Here is a 24,690-nt window from a genome sequence, read left to right on the forward strand (position 1 = left end):
GCATCATCACTATTTTAAAACTGGTCTCACAGTGCCTAAGTCAGTGTCATGCACACATTAAATGGGTATCCACCACCACTACAAACATGGAAAAGTTGTGAAGTTTGAGTTCATAATGCCTGCACCCACTGACTTCCCACGTGTTATAGAACTCCGCCTATCCCCTTCCGCTATTGCCCAGAAACATAAAGGTTGGGGGGCTGGCAGAGAAGGGAAAGAAGGAGAAAGTGTTGCAGGTTCAAGGAGTAATGCGTAAGGAAAAGCTCAAAGGTGGGAAGGAGGGAGAGGAGAGTGAAGAACACGGGAAGAGTTTCAACAAGTGAAGGTAATCCAGCAATGGCTGGAGGTAGTGGTGGCAGGTGGGGAGAGGCAGAGAAAAGCGGAAAGAGGGGAGGCTGCCGGCACCTCACAAAGACTATTCCAGAATCTCTTCTACACCAGGTGAGAGTTTGGGTTTGGGCTCTCTCATGAGGGCAATGGTGAGCCATTGGAGTGTTTTAAGCAAGGAGATCCATTACCAGAAAGTTCTGAAACGTTCTTTCTGGGAGCAGTGAGAGCAGTAGTTGGAGGGATCATCTTGAGGCTTAGAGGTCAGTTTGGAAGCTTCGGCTGAATGCAGAAAAGAAATGATGGCAAATTGCAATAAGATAGTAGAATGGAGTGAAGTGAACTGGGACTCAGATCAGAGTGGATTTGGGGAAAAGTGAGGGAAAAAAAAAAAGAGAGAGGGGGAGAAAGGGTGGAAGCCACATTTGTGGTTTCAAATAGAGACCACAGCAATTAGTGTAGGTTTGGTGGAAAGAAATTGTGTGTCTTCCGAACTGTAGTTTCTGCTTTGGTTCTGTCTGAAGATACGGCTTCCGGGATCCTCCACCTCCTGTCAGCCCTTCCATTAATTATTAGAGGATTCTGCACAGAGATTGGTTATTTGTATTAAAATTGAAGTGTGCAAAATACAAAATGCCCTAAATTATCACAATCAGTAACTCTAATTGGTATCAATTAAGACCCTGAATTCTTCCCTACCTAAAATTAATCTTTTTCTGTCAGAAAATATTTCTGAAGCAATGTGCAAACCATTACCATCTTGTGAGCTTGTAAAATATTGAAGTGTTTGCTAAAGTATTTTCTTTTCTGTATCCTATCTTCTACTAAGTGAATTCTTTATCTGCTATTTTGCGCTAACAAAATACATATATGGAGACTATGTACATGTGCATGTACAACATGCATACACAGATATAGGTAAAATTCGTAGCTTTCCTAAACTGCAAATTCAATATTTTTGTCCCATTTCCAAACTTCCTATTCACTATTTAGACCCCTTTCTGCAAGACACAAAATCCATTGTGCAATATATATATATATTTTTTTACCAGACTGCAGGAGTGCAAAAGTATACACTGTTTCCTTCAAAAATGGAATCATCACTCACAGATGTAGATGTGTACTTCTTATGCCAAGATGAGACAGATGTGGTTCTATTCACTCAGGGACAGGTGCTACGGAAAAAGAGATAAAACATTTGCAGAAAGTGTAAGCAACTGCATCGCTGTTGCTAAATAAATAAACTCTCTGCCAAAAAAACTTTATTTGCTTATTTCTTCTTATTTCTCCTGCATGTTTATTTTAAGATCTGGTAGAGCTAAGCTCTATTCCATTTTATTTTCCTGCATTAGTCACGAACGTACAGGGCATACATATGTGTTTGAATATGTTCTGTAAGAACGAATGGCACACACAGCCCCTCCCCCCATGCCATGCTATACTATTATTAATTAATATAAATCAAGCTTACCCCCTGACATACCACACCCACAATTTGACACACTTCACTTCTGGCAAGATCATGTTCACTGCCCTTATAAAAGAAAACAGGTTAAAATGAATGCCGTGAAAGCTAGGCTTTCTGGCAGCAAAAGCCAACTTCGTATTATTTTTCTGAGAAACATTTCAGGGAGCCACAGACTGAGAGCAGTACCGGGGGCAGAAATGTGCAGCTGCTAGGCTGGGGCAAGGAAACAGAAGATGATTTTGATTTTAAATATTCTTATTAATTCCGACTCCAAAAGAAGGATCGGGTGGGAATCGAGCAGCTGGGAGAGGGAAGGCGAGTGGAAAAGATGATTTTGATTTTAAATGTATTTAATCATAATGCAAAGTGGAGAGCGAAGGGATCTGCAGCTGGGCCAAGGAAGGCAGAGGACTGAGCTGGAAGGTTGTCTTTCTTTCCAATACGCAGCTTTGGCTTTCCTGGAGCCCATGGGGACCAGGCAACTTGTGAATACGTAGAAAGATTTTACAGCTCGAGGGGGCTGCAAATAAAAAACTCCTCCCGCCCGTGTTGACATTAAGGGAAAAGAAAAAAATAATAATAAGGATAGTTAGTAAATATAATGAGATTAATCCCAAGATTGAAAAGGCAGCAGAAAACTCAAGAAAGTGTTGGCTGTGGAGTGCTCTAATAAAAACAAACATGCTGATTATCTGATCGTTATCTCTCGTATAAAAGAGTTTATTATCATTCTTTAAGAATTAGGAAACTAAAAATACAGTGATCATTGAAATTATAGCGAATATAATGTACTCTTTCGGTTGATGATTTTAAAGGCAGCTTAGGGGCTCTCAGCACATTATGTCAGTACAGTTGGGGCGTGGTAGATGTTTATGGAATGAAAATAAAAATCAATAAATAATCATTAACCTATACTTCAGGTATAGTAGAACAAAACATCCGCTGAGCCTACAATACTCTCTGAAAGCTGTTTTGCATATTGGCTCCTTATTCTGTTAATTGTCTCACAAAATAAAGAATACGGTGTCAAGAAAAATCCAATTGAATTTTTTTTTTTTGGTATTCTGAATAATGTAAGTTTAGAGTGTGAAATTTCCACGGCACATTGTTGATATTTAAGAAACCCAAAAGATATACGTGAGTGTGCTGAGAGTGCCCATAAAGGGGAAAGATGTTCAAGGGAATCATCTCAACCAAGGAACCATTTGCTTTTAATATGAAAATGTAAGTAAAACATACGTTTCATACTGTCAGGTTGAGAGAATCTTTGTTTTACTTAGGGTTATTCACTGTCTTGAGAGTCTTTATTTCATTTTAGTGAGAAGTGATTTATTTTTAAGCCCAGCTTCTGTTTCCGTCATGATAATCCCTTGGATACAATAGGTAGCTTGTCAATAACAGGTCATGTCGGATTTCCTGACAAATACAAAATTCCACTTAGGACCACGTTAAGAGCCTGTTGAAACATCCATCCACGGAATTATCCACTTTCTAAAATAGGTGGCGGTGGTGGTGGTGCTTGGGTTGCAGGGTGGGGGGGAGCCTTGCACAAGAATCTGTCTTTAATTTTTTTTAAGTCAATTTTACTCACCAGGTGGGGGCTTTATCCATGCTTTTCAAAGCTTGACCAATGAATCCAGCTTAATACAAATATTTCCCTTTGTAGGCAGAATAGTCAAAGCCTTAACTGGTTTCAGTCCAAGTAAGAGATTTTACTTTGTCTGAATGCCAGAAAGCATACAAAAAACAATTACCAAGGGCATAAAATTCATCTTTATATCCATCACGAAGCACTGAGTTGCAGTGGATCTCCGTTGTTCAATGTCATTCTGCATATTCTTAGCAGCTTTCTAATTCTAAATATGCTATTTGATTTTATTTTTTGACAATTCCTGTCAGTGTACGTCCTGAAAGTAGGTTGTATTTTTCCCTTTCAGTGAAGCTGGAAGAAGCAAGTATATAAAAAATACCGTTACTTCCTTACATTTATATTTTGTACAACCCAGCATTGATTTGCTCCTTATTTAAGCAACATTTTCTTGATAAATTAAAAAAGCAGCAATAGCCATTACTGCAGGCTATATACAGCCTCTAATATCACTTAAGCATATTACAGAATATAATATCTGGTACTTAACGACTAACTTGCATATGAAAGCTCACATAATGTCTCATAAAACCCTTAAAATGGCTTCAGTTTAAGAGTCTCTTTAAAAAAAAAACACCTTCAGGGAATATTGTAAATGAAGTAGCACTCCAGCCTTGGAAAAAAAATTCACACACTTGCAGAAATTTTTAATATAAATTGAACACATTAAAAATTAATTTTGCATGACCATTTCGCATTGCGGTGCCAATGCATAGTTAAGATAAGGCCTTAACTCTTCTTTGTTTAAAGTAACATGGAAGCTCTTTGCTTTCTCTCTTTGCTTTCATCTGTACATAATTATTATTTTCATTAATCAGAGAATGGACCCCCATTTTCCTATTCTGACAGCCTCAGCTGGAGTTGACGGAAACCCTACCTGAGTCACCAGGGTAACCTAACCATAAACTTCTAGGAAACTCATTAAAGAAAGGTGTGAGCTGACAATTAACCAGGCAGTTTCCATCATCCTTCCTTTTTTTAAACTGAGAGGCTTGGGAGAAAAGCTTACTCATCAGAAAAGTAGCTTTGCCCTGAGAAGTCAACCTGCCCTGGCTTTGCCATCGCTCTCCTCTTCTCACACCCCCAATTTGTCTCTTCTTCCTCGGCGTCAACTGGATCGGGTCTCTTTTTGAAGATATGTGTGGCTTTTAACAGGAGCGTTAAAGAAGTAACACGATGCACATCTTCTGTTAGGATATTTATTTTTTGATGGGAATAAAAGCGGGCAAAAGTAATAACCAATTGTACTTTTTTGTAGATGTGCAGACTTTTATTTCATTATTATTATTAGTCTCATGGCCATAGTCTTACAACAAAAAATTCCCAAAGAGGGCATCAGTTGCAATAAGACATTGACGAATGTCTTTCTCCGCGGAGAGCTGGCGTTGCATAGATGTGACATGCTGTGGTTTTCTGTGGTTCTGACATGAGCAGCCAGTGCATGATGCCAGTGGTAGCTCAGAGGGAGTCGCTGGGGTGATTCACAGATTACATCTCGAGTGATCAATTTTAAAAAGGTGGGGAAGGAGCTGACCTAAGAAAGTGTCCTAGACCTTGGGTCAAAGGTGCTATATAAATCTAGCAAACAAAGAAATAAACCAGAGCGCATATTTCTTAAAGAAGCTTGCATTCTATCCTTTCGTTGTTCACATCAAAGATTTAACTATGCAAATCTTAAAAGCTGCAAATAAAGCGGGAAACCTCAGGCTTAGTTCAGAATCTATGGTTTAACTTAGTGGGATGGGGATTGGAAGTTTTGGGTCAGGGGACAAGCTTTACAAGAGTATTTTCTTAGCTTTCTTAAGCTTTCAGAAGACCTTGTGAAATATGACAAGATGTATTCCCTAGTTCTTAGTTCTTATACTCCATGTTAATACCATTTATGAGATACAACAATAACACAGACTCCAAAGCTACTGAGGAGACCTTCATTGCTCAGTGCCTGAGAAGGTATTAGGCTGGTGGTATCCTATCTTGAAAAAAAAAAATCATTCAAACTGTAAAAACGTAGTGTAGCCAATCTGTCTGGAGGAATTGGAAAAGAACTATCCAACTGCTTGCAGACACACACACACACACTTTCTGAGATCCTCACCTAACACAATCATTATGTTTCCTGCCAAGCACTGGGTACTGTGGAATTGTTTTCAGAAACCTGCAGCCTTATTTTCCATTGAAATGTTTCCAGTCAGACAGATTTCAACTGTTGGTTTATTGCAATGCAAGAAACAATCCCTTATACTGTAACTCCCTTCATGTGAGTCCATGCTCCCCCTCCTTTTTAATGTGAAGGTTATGAACAGGACAAAGAATGTAAGAGCTAGATATTTTTTTTAGTCCTGGGTGGACACAGAGTCATGCAAAATCCCCAAATATACCGAATTTAGATATGTACACAAGAAAGCAAAAAAAGTCTATAGAGAAATATCCTTCTTTGGGGCTTCAATAATTCTCAGTAAATGATACGTAAACTTAATTTCTCTCTCATTTTCTCTCTCTCTCCCTATCTTTCTCATTCTCTCTCACACACACACATACATGTGCATGTGCACACACACATAAACACACAAGCAATCAGTGACAATCCACGAAGTCTAACCTAGAAAACAGTTATGTAAAATTATTTTAACATTTCTGCAGGATATCTCTTCCTAATCACTGGACACTCACATGCTCAGCCGCTACTGGAGGCAGTGGAGATACAAGTATCTATAAGGTTGAAATAAAGGTAAATTTTTACTGAATTCTTATTTTATAGTGTTAAATCCACAAGGAAGTCAATGAAGTCAAATACCCAAAATCTAATGGGATGCCAACACCCAGAATAATCTAGTTTACACATAAAGTTGGACAAAACAAGTAACAATCCTTTAGAATTATTTTGGATGCCTCAATAAGCAACTCCGAAGAGCTATGAAGGTACTAAGGCAGAGAAGTAACTATACATTCTGAAATCCCCTCCTCACCCTACACCTTCTAGGATCATACTAATAGGCAAAAATAATAACATAAGAAACATGGCAAGTGCCTACTACTACCACATTTAGGCAAGCTTATATATGTAACCATGAGTGTATACTTTTATTATACAAACAGTAAAAATTCTATGCAACAGAAATCTTCACTAAAGCCTGTAAGATCAAAAGTGACACATCGAGGGGTTCCTGGGTGGCTCAGTCAGTTAAGTGTCTGACTTCAGCTCAGGTCATGATCTCACGGTTAGTGGGTTCAAGCCCCATGTCGGGCCTTGTGCTGACAGCTAGCTCAGAGCCTGGAGCCTGTTTCAGATTCTGTGTCTCCCTCTCTCTCTGATCCTCCCCTGCTCACGCTGTCTCTCTCTCTCTCTCTCTCAGAAAAACAAAAAACAAAAAAACAAAAAAACAATTAAAAAAGTGGCACATCTATATAGACATTAGCATGTGTCCCGAACTGTCTTTGTTGTCTTTGAACAAAACACAATCTCTAGTCACCTTCTTTCCTAATGGAGTGTACCCTTTTGCTTCTCTTCAAAATTATAAGAAAATGTAAGCCTGGACCACACTCAGCAGGTATACAAGAAGATGGGGAAGGGGACATGAAGAACAAACACACACGGGTCATTTTGTAAATGTATCCCTCGTCCAATTTTCTACAATTCACAATAGATAGGGAGGTGTGATAGGCTGAACTGCGTGCCCCTCAAAGTTCATATTTTGAAGTTTTAATCCCAGTGTCTCAGAAAGTAGCCTTATCTGGAAATAGGGTCATTGCAGATGCAACTGGTTATAATTAGACCATACTGGAGTCATGTGGGCCCTTAGCCTGATGTGACTAGTGTCTTTATAAAAAGGGGAAGTTTGGGCACGGACACCTATACACACGTGCACACACGCGCACGTGCGCACACAGAACATAATGTGAACATGACAGCACAGGTAGAGGTGATGTGTCCTTAAGCCAAGGAATGTCCGAGATTGCCAGCAAACCACCAGAAGCTAGGGGAAGAGCATGCAGCAGATTTTTCCCGACAACTCTCAAAAGAAACAAACCCTGACAATGCCTTGATCTTGGACTTCCAGCCTTCAGAACTGTGACATAATAAATTTCTGTTGATTAAGCCCCCCTCCCCCTCCCCATCTGTGGTACTCTGTTTCAGCAGCCCCAGGAGACGAGTGCAGGAGGTTTCCATCATTATGAGTTTCTGAGTCTACTATCCAAAGAGGCTTAATCATAATAGCAGACTATAGTAGCAACCGAAGGCTTTATGAAGGACCTCCTACTCCATGAACATCTGAGAGGTGTGTGTTAACAGTGTAATAGACATCCAATGAGTCAATGTAAAAGCAACCCAAGTTTCCATTGATAGATGAGTGACTAAAGAAGAGGTGGTATATACAGACAATGGAATATTACTCTGCCATAAAAAGGAATGAAATCTTGCCATTTGCAACAACATGGACTTATGCTAAGTGAAATAAGACAGATAAAGAAAGACAAATACCATATGATTTTACTTACATGTGAAATCTAAGAACCAAAACAAATCAAAAGCAGAATCAGACCTGTGAATACAGAGAAGCTGACAGTTGACAGAGGAAGGAGTGGGGGATGGGCAAATAGGTGAAGGGGAGTGGGAGGTATAGGCTTTCAGTTATGGAATGAAGAATTCATGTGATTAAAGGCACAGCATAGAGAATATAGTCAATGGTATTGTAATAGTGTTATATGGTGAGAGATGGTAGCTACACTTACGGTAAATATAGCATAATATATAGACTTTTGGAATCATTACGTTATACACCTGAAAGTAATGTAATATTGTCTGTCATCTATACTTCAACAAAAAATATAGATATTCAAAATAAATAAAAAACAAAAAAGCAATTTAACAAAATTAATGTGGGTTAGGGAAAGACAGCAATAGTACAATAATAGTATAAAATTCAACAAATGGAATGTTGGAGCTATTGTTTGTTTGTTTATCTATTTGCTTGCTTTCTGCAGAGCTTTTGTTCATAGAAGATGCAAGAGTGACTGTATACATCAGGAGTAGAAGTTCAAGTTTTCTACTGGGAAAGGACAGACTTCATGTGTGAGTATTTAATATGTACATGTTATATGAATAAGGGAATGAATAACTAACATCTAGCAAAGCTTTAGAGAGGAGTTAAACATTAAGGCACTGATTGTCCTGAGTAGGTAACAGCTCATTTTACACAAAGCCAAATCAAAGCAAAAATACCATTTTACCCAAACATGATATAGTGGTAAATTTTTAAGGAAGGAAAAGAAAAACATTTAGAAGAATTTCACAACTTTTGGAGCCAAGTGGTATTACACAAAGTATAAAACTTGTTATCAATATTCACAGTATACTGTGAATTTATTTTTAAATTTTGTAAAATATAAAAATAATATATAAAGTACTCAATGAAAAGGAATCTTGGAAGGATTCTCAATGCTAGAATACTATGAGACAGTTAGAGTGTATGCATTTATGTGTTCTTTGAAAGGAAGCATATTGATCATACCAGACAGAGTAGCATTATCTGATTCTCCCTGCAAGGTTTACCTGATATTTGGTTTCTCTATAAAGGCAAATTCTGTGCATGTGACACACACACACGCACTTGCAAACGTATACATGGGCAATATGTCAGAGCAATCTGGCACCTGCTGAGAACAAAGGGATGCTTTTTAGGTCCAACCTGGAGTGCTCTCCCCACCCCAAGGGGCCTGCTAAGGAAGAAGACTATTGAGCTCTCTCTTCTTGCTCCAGCAAACCATCGTTAAAGACTGCATGCAGTTATTAACAGGATCAACATTCTGTTTCCCTTCTCGCCTTCCTCTCTTAAGGTCATTATAGATACAGGAAAGCAAAATAAATCAACCCTTCTCTTTAATTATTTAATGGGATATGAGGGAGTTCCATGAGGAGAAATAATATAATAAGTGGGTTGAGGTGGGATAATAGTCATGAATTGATAACTGTTTCTACTCATTTGAGTTGTGTCACACTCCATACTCTACAATACTATGCAGGAAATTTCATCATAGAGATGAACCAGGAAGCAGCTATAGTATCTTCACACAACATAAAACATTCATATATTATAAATAAGTGATATATGGTATAAATATAATTGCTTAATAACTAATGGCCTACGCTTAGGTTTAGTCTATGACCTATATAAAGGATTTTTGGCATTTAATGCAAAATATACACAAGAGTATTTCCTTGCTTTAAAACTTAAAAAGTGTGTGCTCATTAAGCAGAAACCTCAAAATCAAGTTCAGACAAAAGCCAAAAAAAAATGTCATTCTCCCTCAGATTTTAGTTGGATTAAAATAGTGCTATTGCACTGATAGACATTCAAGTTACCCAAAACAGAGTAAGATAAGGAGAAAAGAATGCTTAGAGGGCAGACAAAATACCTTGCATAAATAAATAATTGATAATTCACACACACACACACACACACACGCACGCACACACCAGTGGCTCTCTTAACTTTAAAGCTCCTTCAGCTGCCATGGATAAACTGGTGGCAAATTTTCTCCAAAAATAGGACAAAAGAATTATAACAATTCGATGAGAGATGAATAGCAGAATATTTACATTAACTAATCTTCAATATATTATTCACATTGGAAATATTCCCACAACCCCCCATGCCATAAATATTCAAACATAAACTTATTCTATTGCTTGTATCTACTTTGAATTTATTTATCTAATTCTCTAGAATTACAGAAGACATACCTTTCTGAAAATAACTTCACATTTTTGTTTCATAGTAGCATTTGAACCACAAACTTAATTCAAAATTTGTCTTAACAGTCTTACCTACAATATCTAATTTCTTTTCAATCCAAGGCTTCAAGGATTTCTATGTGCTAAACAACAAACATTGAACCATGAACACCCACACTGAAGGAAAGTGTTGGAACATTCATCTTCCATGAGAACAGTCTAAATGAGGACTCATGGAGGGCACACCTCATTTGAAAGTCTGCCCTTAATGGTTGCATATAGGTAGTTAAAATAGAAAGGCCTAACATGAGTGAATTATGATCCCTTTCAAAATATGCTGTCCTCTTGAGTTTCAAACTTGCAAAAACTTGCTTTCAGTTTTCAATAATTACTTGATTTCTTAATCACCCTAGCTGTCTTTCCTTTTCTTTTGAAATTACTTTGAATTAATTTGACATATTACGTTCAAAGAAAGAATTCTCAGGATGCCTGGGTGGCTCACTTGGTTGAGCATCTGACTCTTGGTTTTAGCTCAGCTCATGATCCCAAGGTCTTTGGATCAAGTCCTGTATCAGGCTCCGTGCTGAGTAGAGCCTGCTTTGGATTCTGTCTCTCACCCTCTGCCCCTCTCTTCTGCTCATGCTCTCTCTCTCTTCTCTCTCTCTCTCTCTCTCAAATGAAAAAGAAAGAAGGAAGGAGGGAAGGAAGGAAGGAAGGAAGGAAGGAAGGAATTCTGAAACTTTAGGATATTTTTCCCAAAACATGTTTTTGAACATTAAACATTCATTAATTAGGATTGCCCACACACTATTATTTACAGGGTAAAAGAACTTTGTAAACTGTACTATTTCTTATCAAAGAACAGAGACTATATTTCCTTTCAGCCTGGGATACTATGAAGAATGTGTCCTCATTTCTTCTCACTGCAAGCTACAAGCACTGCTGAATTGCTCGGTGGAAACTAGCATCAGAATTAATATCTACCTTCCCCTATGTCTTTACAAGATTTGGGAGTTGAGAAGAGAGTAAGACAATAATAACAAAAGCAGATTCAAAGTACTTGTAATTCATAATAAAAACCTCCATAACAGTGCTTGTTAAGTGTAACTTTTTTTTTTAACTCCCTCCATCTCCCTGCCCACCAGCTTTTTGTTAAATGCAGTACACCCAAATGCTTCGACTGGTGGTCCTCAGCTTTGGCTGCACACTACAATTACCTGGAGAACTCACAAAATGAAATACGGATGACTAGGGCAGGGCTTAGGTTTGGATAGTTTTTAAAATGCCTCAGGTGATTCCCGTGTTCAGTCAGTGAGGAGAACAGCTGTATTAAACTAATGGTTTCCAGTCCTTTCCAATAACCAGAAACACCTGAGAGACTTTTAAAAACATAGACCCCTTTGCTACTCTCCCCCACCCTCTTTTCTATCTGTGAAATGGAATCAGAACTTCCAAAGTATCTAGTGTTTGAGTTTACTAGCAGCTCTTCTATTATTTTTATGAATCATCAGCTTTGAGAACCACTAAATACACACTATAATTCAACTGGAAAGGAGAAAAAAAGGAGTCCTGATCAAATATATTTATATCTCATCTGAATGAGGTCTCATGTTATCTGAATTTCATGGTGAAATCGTCTGTGTTCTTATGCATCCATTCAATAAATGTGAGGATTGGTCCATGTACTGAACTCCCACATAGGATTTAAGGGTCCCATCTTCTGAGAAACTCTCTGTAGCCTCTCCACACTGAGGTGGTTACTCTCTTCACTGTTCCATTGCTCTCAGACCTAATTCTGTTATAGAACTTATCACTGTGGACTGTTTAAATGTCCAATCTGTATACATTCCTGAAGAGGTACTATAGCAGCTTCTTATGGGCCAGACCCTACAGTGAGAGCTTTACATGCATTATCTTGGATTTTTCTCACAGCCCTAATTTCCTCATACATAACATGGTTGGTGGGACATCATTTTCTGCTAGTTTATTAAGCTAGTTGCCGACTGACGAGAGACTTCTCTGTTAACGTTAAAGTGTTATCAATAAACTGAAACCTTAAGATCTCCAAGGTTGAGGGAGGTGAGGACAAGCAAACATTGGGTTAAGTCACTCAAAGTTCTCCTTTCTGTATCTTTGGCAAAGATCTGATCCTGCACATCAGACAAAAAGAGTAAGGGAAGAATTTTACCCACTTACAGCAGAAGGAGTCTCACTTTTTCTCAAACCCAATGGGAAAGTATACTATGGACATGTCTTGGAGCTTCAGACCTCTTTTGAGTAGTTTATAAGTTCTTGAGTAGTTCATTCAGGAGACAGTTGATCTAAGAGAAAAATAGTTCATTTAAAGAATCGTTTTTCTCTTCGTGATTTCTAATTTGTTTATAATTTTATTTTTCATGCATATTTAATAAAATCACCTTTTTAAATCAAATGTCCATTTAGAAATATGGTTTTTATCCCATGCTCACAAGTCATGAAACAATTATACTCAGATTCTCTGTATTATATCCTGATTGTAGTGTCTTCCTCACAACTAGAACCATTTTTCAGAAAACTTAGAGCTCTCTAAAGTACCCATCTGCTGTGGGTACTCATCTATCCATATCCCATCTACCTTGCCTGAGACGTAGCACTTTTGAATCTATGTGTAGTACTGCTGCTGGATATATTATGCCGAGCCACAAGGCCCCAGTGGGAAGATAGTAGGCCAGTCATATACTTCATTTTCACTGAGTGTTAGGTCTTGTAAAAATATAAAAACCCAGGCCCCATTCTCTGAAAGTCTGTTGTTTTTCGGGAGAGGAGGTATGTTGCCTGGAGACACGTCAGGGAAAGGGTGGAGCTCAGAGAGAGAAAAATCTGGGGGGAAATCCACAAGTTAGATTTCTCTAGAAGTAAGATTTCTAGTCTCCTAAAACTTGAAGAAAAATTGTGAAAACTCTTCTAAATGGCCCCAATTTGATAAAACATATTCTTAAAAAATACTATGCATAGAGGCTTACAATGAATTCATTAAGTATAGGGAACTACTTGGGCACTTGCATTTCAGAATCACCTAGTTTTAAAAGAATCCCCAAAGTCTGTCGGTTTTTTTGTTTTGTTGTTTTTGTTTTTTGCCACAACAAGGCAATGTTGAAGCTAATAATTTTCAAAATGGGATGCCTGAAGCAGCTTCAGAATTACTTGGAAACTTTTTAAATTTAGTTTAATTTTTTTTAAAGAGAGAGTGTGCACATGTCATACATGCCAGAGACAGAGAATCCCAAGCAGACTCCATACACAGTGCGGAAGCCCAACATTGGGCTCCATCCCATGACCTTGGGATCATGACCTGAGCCAAAATCAAGAGTTGAACGCTCAACTGACTGAGCCACCCAGGAGCCCCTAGAAATTTTTAGAAGTAAAAATTCCCAATTCTGTCCTAGACTGACTGACTCAGAATCTGCCAATGGGGCCTAGCCCTTCATGTTTTATTAAGCCTTTTAAGTGATTCCAATTCCTGAATCATGAAAACATTCTGGTACCAACCAATCTGGGCAGATAACATCTTTCGCAGCTTAATAGAAATGTAGTAGAAGAGAAAGGCATAACTTCCTTCCCCTGGTGATTGCATGTTAGCACCCAGCTCAGAACTTTTTTACTTCCTTAATCAGAAGCGATCAGAGAAGAGTGTGGTGTCTGAAGCCATCATTATGTTATTGCAGTAGGCCAAGCATGACTCCTTGTCACAGCTACCTGAGGGTCTGCTCTTGCTACAGATGCATTCAGTGTGCATGGAAACATCAGACTCCTTGTGCCTAATCTAAATCCTTTTTCTGGAAACTTAGCTTTCCTCTTTGTTTAGTTTGCAGTGGAAAGGAACAGCTGGTGAGTAAAATTAGTATGAAAAATCTTCATGTACTTAATGGCCATGATTTAAGTCATTCCTGTATTTTTTCCTCAAACTAAAAAGCACCTTTTACTCTTACTTCAGTTTCTCTCATGAACTAGTATTCTACTATTTAAGTTAGAAAAATATAAATTAATTACCCATTTTTAAAATCCATAAATCATGTTAAAGGAGTAAAACCAATATATCTTGCTCTACATAAAAATCGCTCATGTTCAGGAGATAAATACAGACAGGAGCTTTCTAAGGGAACTCAGATGATGTCCAAAATATGACTGCTTTTCACAGATTCCTACTGTATAGTTAACATTATATCAAGGTTAAAGTTTAACACACTCACACCTTTATTTTTATTTTTCTATATTTTGCTTGTGTTTTGGAAAAAAGAAGAAAACACATATTCTTGGAATATTCTGCTAGCACTCACTTCCCTCAGTTGTTAAGCACCCTAATTGTTGTGCTTTTCTCAGTCTTGTGCCTTACGTGGTTCTGACCGCTCCTTTATTCCAGGTGTGGGTGCCTAAGTCATACTAGCCAATCAGATTCTGCTTCCTCCTACCCACGCTGTTAGATCAGAGATAAGTGCTATCTCCAATTCAGTCTGAAGAGAGACCCTGAGAATACATTCTCTGACATTTTTGACTGAACCTTTGAAGAAGGGACACTTTTTTTTAGCTGGAATTGTTAAGGGGATGGGCTGAGTGTAGAGCTGTTAGCAGCCATCTGGCCCCTCTAATTTGGGGAGCCTACCAGCAATGGAAACAATACAGAGAGAAGCAAAGCTCAGAGATGGAAAGACTACTAAGAAGGCCCAAGAATTCCACCATAAAGCTGTTTAAGACTCAACTTTCCAGGTAAATGAGCCAACGATCTTTTGTTCTTTTTATTTTTTAAACAGATTTATATTGTATTCTTAGTCACTTGTAACCTAATGGGCAAGATGTTGTGACTAATTGGTTTTTGAAAAAGAAGGGATAAATCAACAATGTCTGTAGGTTTTTGGCTTGGGTAATGGGATAGATGGTGATTCTTCTCCCTGAGATTCTGACAGAACTAAATAGAAGGGCAGGTTTGGTAAATGTTGTATAGAAGTGGGTGGTCTGTTGGTTTTAAACATTTTTATTTGACTATATCTGTGAAACATTTATTTTAAAAATGTCTTGTAGGTCATTGACTATGTAGGTCTATACTTCCTACAAGAGGTCAAACCTAAATGTAGCTATTGGGGAGTCATTAAGATATATGTGGTAGCTGGGCAAGAAAATGCCAGAGTTAAGAGAGTTTTCAACATTTATTAAGCCGCATTTTTACCTCTATGACACGGAATGGCTCAGGTAAAGTAAGATCATGACAGGAAATTTAGTTTGAGTTGACAGCTGGCACTCAATGGAATGTTCTGGAAAAGCAAGGTTGCTGTGGGTAGCAAAGTGACAGATTAAGACACGAGGATGAATACAGATCATTCTTTTAAGAATCTTGGTTGTAATGGGAAAAAATAGAAAAAGATCGTACTCTTTACCTAAATGTGTTTGGATAATTATGTATAGCACTGCTGTTTGATTCCCAATTCTTTATATGAGTTCAAGGGTGCTATCACCACTTTTACTTTTGCAGCCAAAATTGTCTGTTGCCATTTTAATTTAACGTTACTTATTAAAATGTGGGAGTAGTGTCCAAGCAGATGGTTGTCAGTAAACTGATGACTACAGTTATGGATTAGTGTCCAAATACAATACTCAAAACTTGGTACACTACATAGTTTCCTGAATGTGACTGCCAAAATAAATCTGGCCTGGAAAATAATTTTGAGGATTTTCCCCTTTTGCTTAAATTTGCTTCAGTATTTGAAACTAAAGAGCTCCTTAAAAAACTGAGGATGTGCACATATAGATGAACCACACTATTCCTTGAAGGCAGCTGTAGACTTTCTTGATAAGTTTATTTAGGAAAAAATTAGTCCAATGCAAGGCTCATGTAAACTCCAGCTCCCTCCAACATGTTTGTTTTCTTCCAGGAAAAAAAAAAATTGAAACAATTGTAATGTAAAGTACTGACTCACTGTATCTTCATTAGTCAAGTCTTAAAGTGAATTCATACTTGCATTCACTTTACCTTATTTGACGGTTTTTTTGCTCAATGACCAAAATAGGCTCTAGAATCTCTTCCAGTCTGTCTCTTTTCCTCTAACCATAGCTATCCTTTGGTTTATCTCTTAGCAGAAGGCAAGTTGTCTTTTATTTGGGAAAAGCTGTCACTAGGTCCTCAGTTCCTCCACAGACCTACTCCCTACTCTTGCTGCCTGGAAAAACAACTGGAATTACAATAAATTGGCTGTGCCCTCAGTATTTTCCAGCAAGTACAATCTCTAATACACTGCTGTTGTAAATCTATCAAATGCTTGATATTTATGAAGGCTTACCTGAGAGATAAGCAGTCCCTCTAAATCCTCTAAAATTTACTCAGGATTAAGTTAAACCAGCAGAGAGTTAGATCCTTCAATAATAGTCCTCCACCCACGCCTGTACCTAGTGGTATTTTCCTGGCATGATGTCACTGAACAGTGTTGAGGGGCGCTATAGGAAATAGCCCGATGTAGCTGAGGGCTCTGCCTGAGATAAAGGTGTCAGTGAGGATGATTTTCATCCTGTTACACAGTGTTCTTTTTATAAGGACTCCAGGGAGAAATTTTTTTCTGGCTTTAACAGCGGCAAAAGTCATTCTCTTAAACATTTGGCTTGTTTTTATCTTATGGACCATCCCATTTTGGCTTGAAGCAGAACTGATATGTTGTTTAAGATACCTGGCGGCAAAGAGGTCGGAAGGAGGTCAGCCTGTCTCCTCTGTGGTGAATTAGCGACGTTCATTCATTATCTTTCCAAGTCCTCATTAAAACAGCTTTAATGTGGTGGCCATTTGATGGTAGACATACGCTTTAATCTTATGAATATCAAACCCACCTGGGTTACACTTCCTGTTATGGACAGTTAGCAAAAGCAGGTTAATACAATATTTTATCTCCTTCATCTGCAACACTTGTGTAAGAATCAAGCTTACTGGTCACGTGAATTTGGCTCAAATGGTCTTCATAAAATCCTAATTTATTAGGTTCTGTCTTCAAACCTCTGCTTGCTTAAGATACTTTTAATCATCTGTTTAATTTTGCACCTTTATCTTTTTCTTTTCTTTTTTTTTTTTTTTTTGCTCTGATCTATTATTTTTCAGGTTACTCTTTAGGCCTAGATATGCCCTATTTTTCCTCCTCATCTGACCTAGATTCAAATTTACACACTGTGAAATAGCTAATAAATTCCCATTAAGGTTGTAAAAGGTGAAGGTTCAACCAGTGTCTAAGTCATCAAATTCTCATGTAAAACTGAATGATCCTTGATATTAACAGCTTGGCAAGAGCACGCTACAGGTCCTGAGGATTTTAGGAAAAAAAGATTTTAAGTCATTTGGTTGAGGGCAACCCACCTCCTCTAAAATGACTTGAGCATTTCTACAATTTCCAGGTCACCTAGGGCAAATCTCCCCTCTCCTAATTAATCTTAAAATATGATCTTTTTCCTGGATATCTGCCCGTAGTTCTATCTTTACCTGTACTCATTGTATGATTTTGCGTGTATTTGTCTTTGAGGCTGGACATTAAACGGGAAAGTTTCTGTTCATATTTGGGCGGTCGGAGTCCAGGGAAAGTGGGACAAGAAGCCCCATTGGGAGCTTTTCTCCCCCCCCCTCCACAGGCAATAGAGAGTATTACAATGATTTACAGAGACACGTTGAAAGTAAATTATGTTGTAAACGCCTGTCCCTTGGGCCAGCTAAGAATCACAGGAAAAAAATGTAAAAAGTTTGAAATTCCCAACAGCAAAGGTTGACAGGAAAATATGGTTTTGTTTTTCTATGAGTAAAAGTAACTTTTATGTTGTGTTTTCCCATGAGAAATTATAAACTTTCAAAGGAATTTTAGCCTCTTGCATGCACATATAAGAGCAATTTATCTGGTACTGCCCCAGTGAAAACACTCTTAAGACTTTAAAGCTGTTAGAAGTGGGGCTGAATCTCTTCAAGACCGCTACTTCTTATTTGCCCTTACTGTCTCCTCTTGTCAAAACATTTACTCAGACTTCGAAGAGTTGCAAGTTGGCAACATGTTAATAATATGAAAATGCGTTTGTGCAGCCCATGTGGCTGCAATTTTTGTATATATTCATCACTTATTTAATGAATAATGAATCCTTTACAGTAGCTAGGCGACACAGAAGGATATGCAGCAAATTAAATGAGAACTTGTCAATAGAAGATCCTGCACGTGTTGCCAAGGTAGCTTCGCCCCTTTGTAACCTTCCTTGAGGCTCAAACAGAGCCCTCTTAGACCTCCACGTTCCTATTCCTTCCTCTCCATGAGGAACAGCTACAGAAATTCTACAGCCAGGTGGGTAGCTTAAATCACTCAAGCCGATTCTGTGGTTATGAACATTTTTTACTCCCAAGATATAAAGTTCTACCTTTAAGTCTTTCTTCTTCAATGTCTCAACTTAATTAGAAATTATTCCGAATGATTGTTATTAGAACTTTGCTTTTTTCAATGCCATGATAACAAGAACAAGTAAAAGATGGCCCTAACCTGCTACTCTGCTTTCTCTGCAGCTAAAACTCCTATCATTAGACTTGTCTGCACTGTGGCTTAGCAGTGACTTCTTTTCACCCGGATATTCTTGGTTCGACTCTGTCCTCCCCGCCTCTCATAATCCCTCCTTTGCCAAAGGTCCAAGTTTTCTCGAGTGTTTATAAACTCTTCCTTGTCAAAATACCAGAGAGTCTGTTTTTCCCCAGCAGCAGCGGGGGCGGGGGGAAGATATGTCATTTCAAGGACAAGGAGCAGACAGCGGTAATCCTCCCCTCCCTGCCTGCCATTCCAGCATCTGCATCAACACCTGAGTGTGCCTTTAGTCTCCAGCCCATCTAACAGGATTTGCAGGACTTCGTTCCCTTTAGGCCTCAGAATTATTCCAAAGTTCGTATAAACGTAACCACAAAATCGTGGTAAACCACGATACAAGTGCACGCACATTGTATTGACTTAAGGAACCACAACATGCGGAATATTATTCTCACGACTTCAGTGATGAATAGAGTGAAAGCTAAACCAGCATCATCCTCATTTTCTCATGCTCTGCTAGACACACACTAAAACCCTGCTGCTCTGCATTGTTTCTTTCCCCGCCCCTTCATTTTCTCTGCCTGTGATAGACATATCCTTATTTATGGATTAACAAGTACGAAGATCATGTCACTTCCTGACATAAATAATAATGTACTTTTTGTCCTAGAGATATATTTAGATCAAAAAAAAAAAAAGAATCCTCTTGAAAAGCATCAGATTGAGTTGTTGGTTAAACAGAGGTACTTAATTAAAATATCATATTAAAATGGTTTATGGTAAAGAGAAAGCTTAAAGCCAGTGCTTCATTTGCAATAAAGTTGGGAAAGAAATTCCAAATTCCCTCCATGCAACTTAGATTTACTCCAATGTGGGCATTAGTCCTTAACCTAGGATAACAACTTCTAAGGGATGCAAGGCATGGGGAGTCCTCAGAATCACCCTGGCCATGCCTAAGCAAAAAAAGCTAGCCCTTAATTTCTTGGTTAATGATCAGCAAAGGGACAACGTTTTTTTAAACTGGAATTTTCCTGTGTTTAAAAATAACTGAGCTGTGGGGCACCTGGGTGCCTCAGTGGGTTGAGTGTCTGACTTAGGCTCAGGTCCTGACTTCATAGTTCATGGGTCCACGCCCTGTGTCCGTCAGGCTCTGTACTGACCACTCAGAGACTAGAGCCTGCTTCCAATTCTGTATCTCACACTCTCTCTTTGCCCCTCCCCTGCTCATGCTCTGTCTGTCTGTCTGTCTGTCTCTCTTTCTCTCTCTCTCTCAAAACTAAATGAAGATTAAAACAAATTAAATAACTGATTTAAATCTATTAAATATTTCCTTGAAGTTTAAATATGGTTGTATAAAAAGGCTCTTCCATTTTTATAGTAAACAACATTAAACTGCTTAAATTATAGACCACTGGATGGATAGGCAGATGGATAGATAAATAACAAAGTACAGAATATATCTTGTTTTTGTTCCTGGTTCCTGGAACAAAGCTTCAGAAATCCTTGGAATTTCCTGAGTGATAGAGTGTCTCTGTTACGCCAATGTGGTGACTCATGGGAGCCTCAAGATAGTTTCAGGATAGGAGGAGCCTTTCACCAAAAAGACCAGTCTTGTGATTAGAGGGTTAGAACTTTGAACCAGCCTTGCTTTCAGATGGAGAGAGGAGGAAGACTGGAGATTGAGTTCAATTACATGGTCAGTGATTTAATCATGCCTAAGTGATGGAACCCCAATAAAAACTCTGGACCATGAACATGCTGGCGCCTCCTGGTTGGTAAGCACATTGTTGTGCTGGGAAGGTGATATGTCTGGATTCCGAATTCCCCCACCTAAGACCTTGCCCTATGCAGCTCTCTGGTTGGTTGTTCCAAATCTATAGCTTTAATAATGAAACTGTAATCTTCTGTATAATGCTTTTGGTGAGTTCTCTGAATTCTTGAGAATGATCTAACCAGAGGGGATCATAGGAACACAATTTATAGTTGGTCAGTCAGAAGTGGCACCTAAGACTTGTGGCATCTTACATGGTATCTAAGTTGAGTGCAGTCTTTGGGAGAACTTGGCCTCTAACTTGTGGAATCGGGGCATGTAGTTAGTGCCAGAATTGAATTCAATTGTCGTTGGTGTCAGAATTGGTGTCAGGGCAGTTAGAAAATCTTATTTGAAATTTATTTTTGTTTACCTAATCATTCAATTTTTCTAAAGTAATCAAAAGTTGGAAAAAATGGGAACAGTAATAGCTGAGAAAGGATTCACGTATTCAAGTAATGAAACAAAAAGATACTTTATGAAGGTGCTGAAATATAAATTTTCAAAATTTCATGACCTAAATTGTTAGGTTAACTGAGAACACAACTTAAATTTATAGTTATCTACATTTTATAAAATATATGTATTATATATTATGTATTTATATTAATATCTCTATTAATGTTTATGCTAACTAAGGTAAATAAACTTCTTTACCTCCAGTTGAATTTTGAGACCCAAGAGCACAGAGAATAATAAGAAAACATCAAGGCAAGTAAATATAGCACCTAGGTGATTTTAGGATTTCTCTAGCATAATTGCATACTTTTTCAAGTGCATCCTTAAATTCTGTCATGGCAAAAGAACTGTTTTCTACACTGACTATTGAAATGGTCACTTTTCAGTCTCCTCATCTGCAAAATAGGAATAAGTCTAGTTCCTACTATTCAAGAGTGTTAGGAGGATTAAAGAGAATGCTAATTTGGGGACCCTCAGAACTCTACATGTGGTCTGAGGCCATGCCCTTAGTTGCCTCACCCAAGAGACCCATCTGTTCCCTGACTTGGCCTCACTACTTAGTCACCTCCCCTGGACTTCTACTTGCCAATATTTCTCTTCAATGACCTACAACATAGTGAACTAAAAACTCTGATTTGTTTCAACCAATGCAGAAAACACAAAGTTGTCACTCTCATTCCCCAGAATGAAGTATTTCTCCTAAATTCTGAATGATTCTATTACACTGTTGATCCACAGCAAGCTTGTGACAGGGAAATTCCCTCGATTCCCAGTACAGTGTCTTCTTTTAAGTCTATATGTGACTTTTACATTTATATGTATTGCAATGCAATTCCTTTCCTTTGTTTCTAACTTGAGTTTAGCACTTTTAAGATAATCATTAATTTATCCAACTTTTTTTAGTATTTGTTACATATGCATTTGGTAACCAGGTGTTCTCTCATAGGGGTAATGTGGTTAGAAAGAACACTGCATTTGCAATTAGAAGCAAATAAAAAAAACAGATAAACATTTGTGTTTAGATATGCTAGTTATGCCATTTCAAGATAATTTTGTAATTAAAATCTTAGGTTTTTATCCATAAACTTGAGATTATAACGTCACCCTCACTATATAATAGAGTTTCTGTAGGGATCAAACCAAATTAGGAAAATGTAACTAATCATCTTTTTTTTTTTTTTTAAGAAATAAATCGGGATGAAAGAACGAGTTCTTTAGCCACTCACTAGAGACCTCATTACAAGTCCATTACCCTCTTCTCTTTGGTTTGCTTGTTCTCCAAACCCCCTGATCTATATTTCCTTTCCTCCATAAGAACAATACGAGACTGTTAGGTTAATTGAACCTAAGGTTCCATTCTCATTTGGTAATAATTATTTTATCCACTTTCTACCAGCTACTTCTTGCTGAGTTCTCCAGCTTCAGCCTTTGGAAATTGTGAGGTAAAATGTTAAGGATATTGGTTAAGAAATGAAATCATTGTTGTTGGAATCTTCAGTCACTCCCTGCCTAAGAGACCTTGGACAAGTTACTTTACACCTGTACCTCTGAGGTTCTTCATCAATGAAATATTTTTCCCCTCTAAGGACAGTAAATGTCCTTATTAGTACAAAGTTTGTCAGAGATAATATATCTAAAGTATTTAGACCAGTGCCAGCTACTTATTAACTTAAAAAAAAATTTGTGGTGAAAGTAGATTAAAAAAAGGGAAGGAGGGGAGGGATAGGGAAATGACTGCACTTTAATTCAGACCTTACTCACTTCAAATATTTTCCATATAAGTGTTATATGGAAACAGAATAAGTTATATACAGAAACCATATATAAGTATATATATGTGTAGATATATATATATATAAAAATCATATGGAAACATGATTCTATATGATATATATAACGTCATATAGAAATTATATGATGTTAATTTCAATTCTTTGAGATAGTATGTAATGTCAGATAGAAAGCAAGGAAACTGTGGCATTTTCCTAACAGTATGTCAAAATGCAAATGAGGTGAATGGATCATGAAACTTTGTTAGTAAACATACAAGAGTGAATCTGATCTTGCAGCCCTCTTCTTGGAGACCTACACTCAAGAGAACAGGCCCCACATAAAAGTCTGAGGAAACATCTCAACCCTGTACAAATTCTTCCTCATGAACATAAATCCCATGCTTTGGCTGTTTGGAATTTTTGCCACTTTTAATCATCATTTTCTTTGGTATGTTTGCATGGGTTACCTCGTCATGACCTCGTAATCCCACACTTTGCTCTATTGGATCATCATGCCTTGGATCTCTATGTCCAACTGTGATGGTTAATTTTACTGTCAACTTGTCTGGGCCATGGGATGCCCAGATAATGGTTAAACACTTCTGTGTCTGTGAAGGGGTTTCCATAAGAGATTAACACTTGAATTGGTAGACTGAGTAAAGCAGATGGTTCTCCCCAAGAAGGTGGGTATCCTGCAACCTGTTAAGTGCCTGAATAGAATAGAAAGGCAGATGAAGTTTGAATGAACTGTGCCTGAATAATGAGCTGGGACATTGATCTTCTCCTGCTCTTGGTGCTCTTGGTCTTAGGCTTTCAGACCTGGATTGAAATCTGTCATTGGCTCTCTTGCTCTCAGGCCTTTGAACTATACCAGCAGCTTTCCTGCTCCAGTTTGCAGACAGCAGGCCATGGGATTTTTCGGCCTCCATAATTATTTGTCCCTTTGCCTTANTTTTCTTCTCTAGAGTCCCCTGACCAATACACCAACATAGGCCAGAAAACTTAGCTGTATGGCCTTCCCATCCTCCAGCTACCCATTCAAGAATGAGTGGATGGTTTTATATCAATCATCACTATTTTTCCTAATAGTGTATAAGCCATATATTTAATAGGCTTGACAATTAACTTGAACTTGACAATTCTGATTCTGTAATTTTAAGAATCACTCCTTTCTTCCTCTCTCAACCAGAAAGATATTTTGTATTCTGTAGTCATAGTTAGAATCTATGAATAGGACACAATTGTTCCCTGAGGAAAAACCCACCCCGGACCTACAGATTTGAAATTAAACAAACAAACAGATATTAAACTTTTCTCTCCTCATGTACCCTAGAAGTTTTCGTTAGCCCTGTGGTGTTGATGATGCTCTCTTCTACTAGAATTCTCCATGATCCCCTTGATGACCTTAGGAAAAGGAAGAGACGTTAATAGTCATTTAGGATGGCTAATTTTGTGTTTAATAGGCAAAGAATGCACCACAGATAGGTAGTAAAACATTATTCATGGTTATGTCTGTGTGGGTGTTTCTGGAAGAGCTTGGCATTGGATACAATAGACAGAGTAAAACAATCTGCCCTCACCCATGTGGGCTGTCATCTAATCCAGTAGGACTCAAGTAGAACAAGAATATGAAAGGTAAATTGTCTCTGTCTTCTTCAGCCAAGATGCCCATCATTTCCTGACCTTGGACATCAGAGCTTCTGATTCTCAGGCCTTTGGGTTTGGATTAAATTACGCCAATATCATCGTTCTGAGATTTTTTAAATAAAATCATATACTTTTTAAAAAATTTTTAATGTTTTATTTATTTCTAGGAGAGAGAGAGAGAGACAGCGTGAGCAGGGAGGGTCAGAGAGAGAGGGAGATACAGACTCTGAAATAGGCTCCAGGCTCTGAGCTGGCAGTCAGCACAGAGCCGGAC

The 24,690-nt window shown here is 38.0% G+C and overlaps 1 long non-coding RNA gene across 2 annotated transcripts; it reads right to left on the minus strand.

Moving 5' to 3' along the window:
- Positions 1-1,383: 1,383 nt before the first annotated feature.
- Positions 1,384-24,156, minus strand: LOC144234497 (uncharacterized). Of its 2 annotated transcripts, none has more exons than XR_013335978.1 (5): positions 24,098-24,156; positions 16,866-17,036; positions 15,377-15,478; positions 12,373-12,497; positions 1,384-1,502 (listed from the first exon to the last, which is right to left on the minus strand). It is a non-coding gene; the product is annotated as an uncharacterized LOC144234497 (long non-coding RNA). The 2 variants fall into 2 exon arrangements; XR_013335979.1 differs by lacking the exon at positions 1,384-1,502 and adding an exon at positions 3,536-3,737.
- Positions 24,157-24,690: the final 534 nt, after the last annotated feature.

Source organism: Crocuta crocuta, unplaced genomic scaffold (genome assembly GCF_008692635.1).
Source record: "Crocuta crocuta isolate KB4526 unplaced genomic scaffold, BGI_CrCroc_1.0 scaffold154, whole genome shotgun sequence".
Classification (NCBI taxonomy): Eukaryota; Metazoa; Chordata; class Mammalia; order Carnivora; family Hyaenidae; genus Crocuta; species Crocuta crocuta.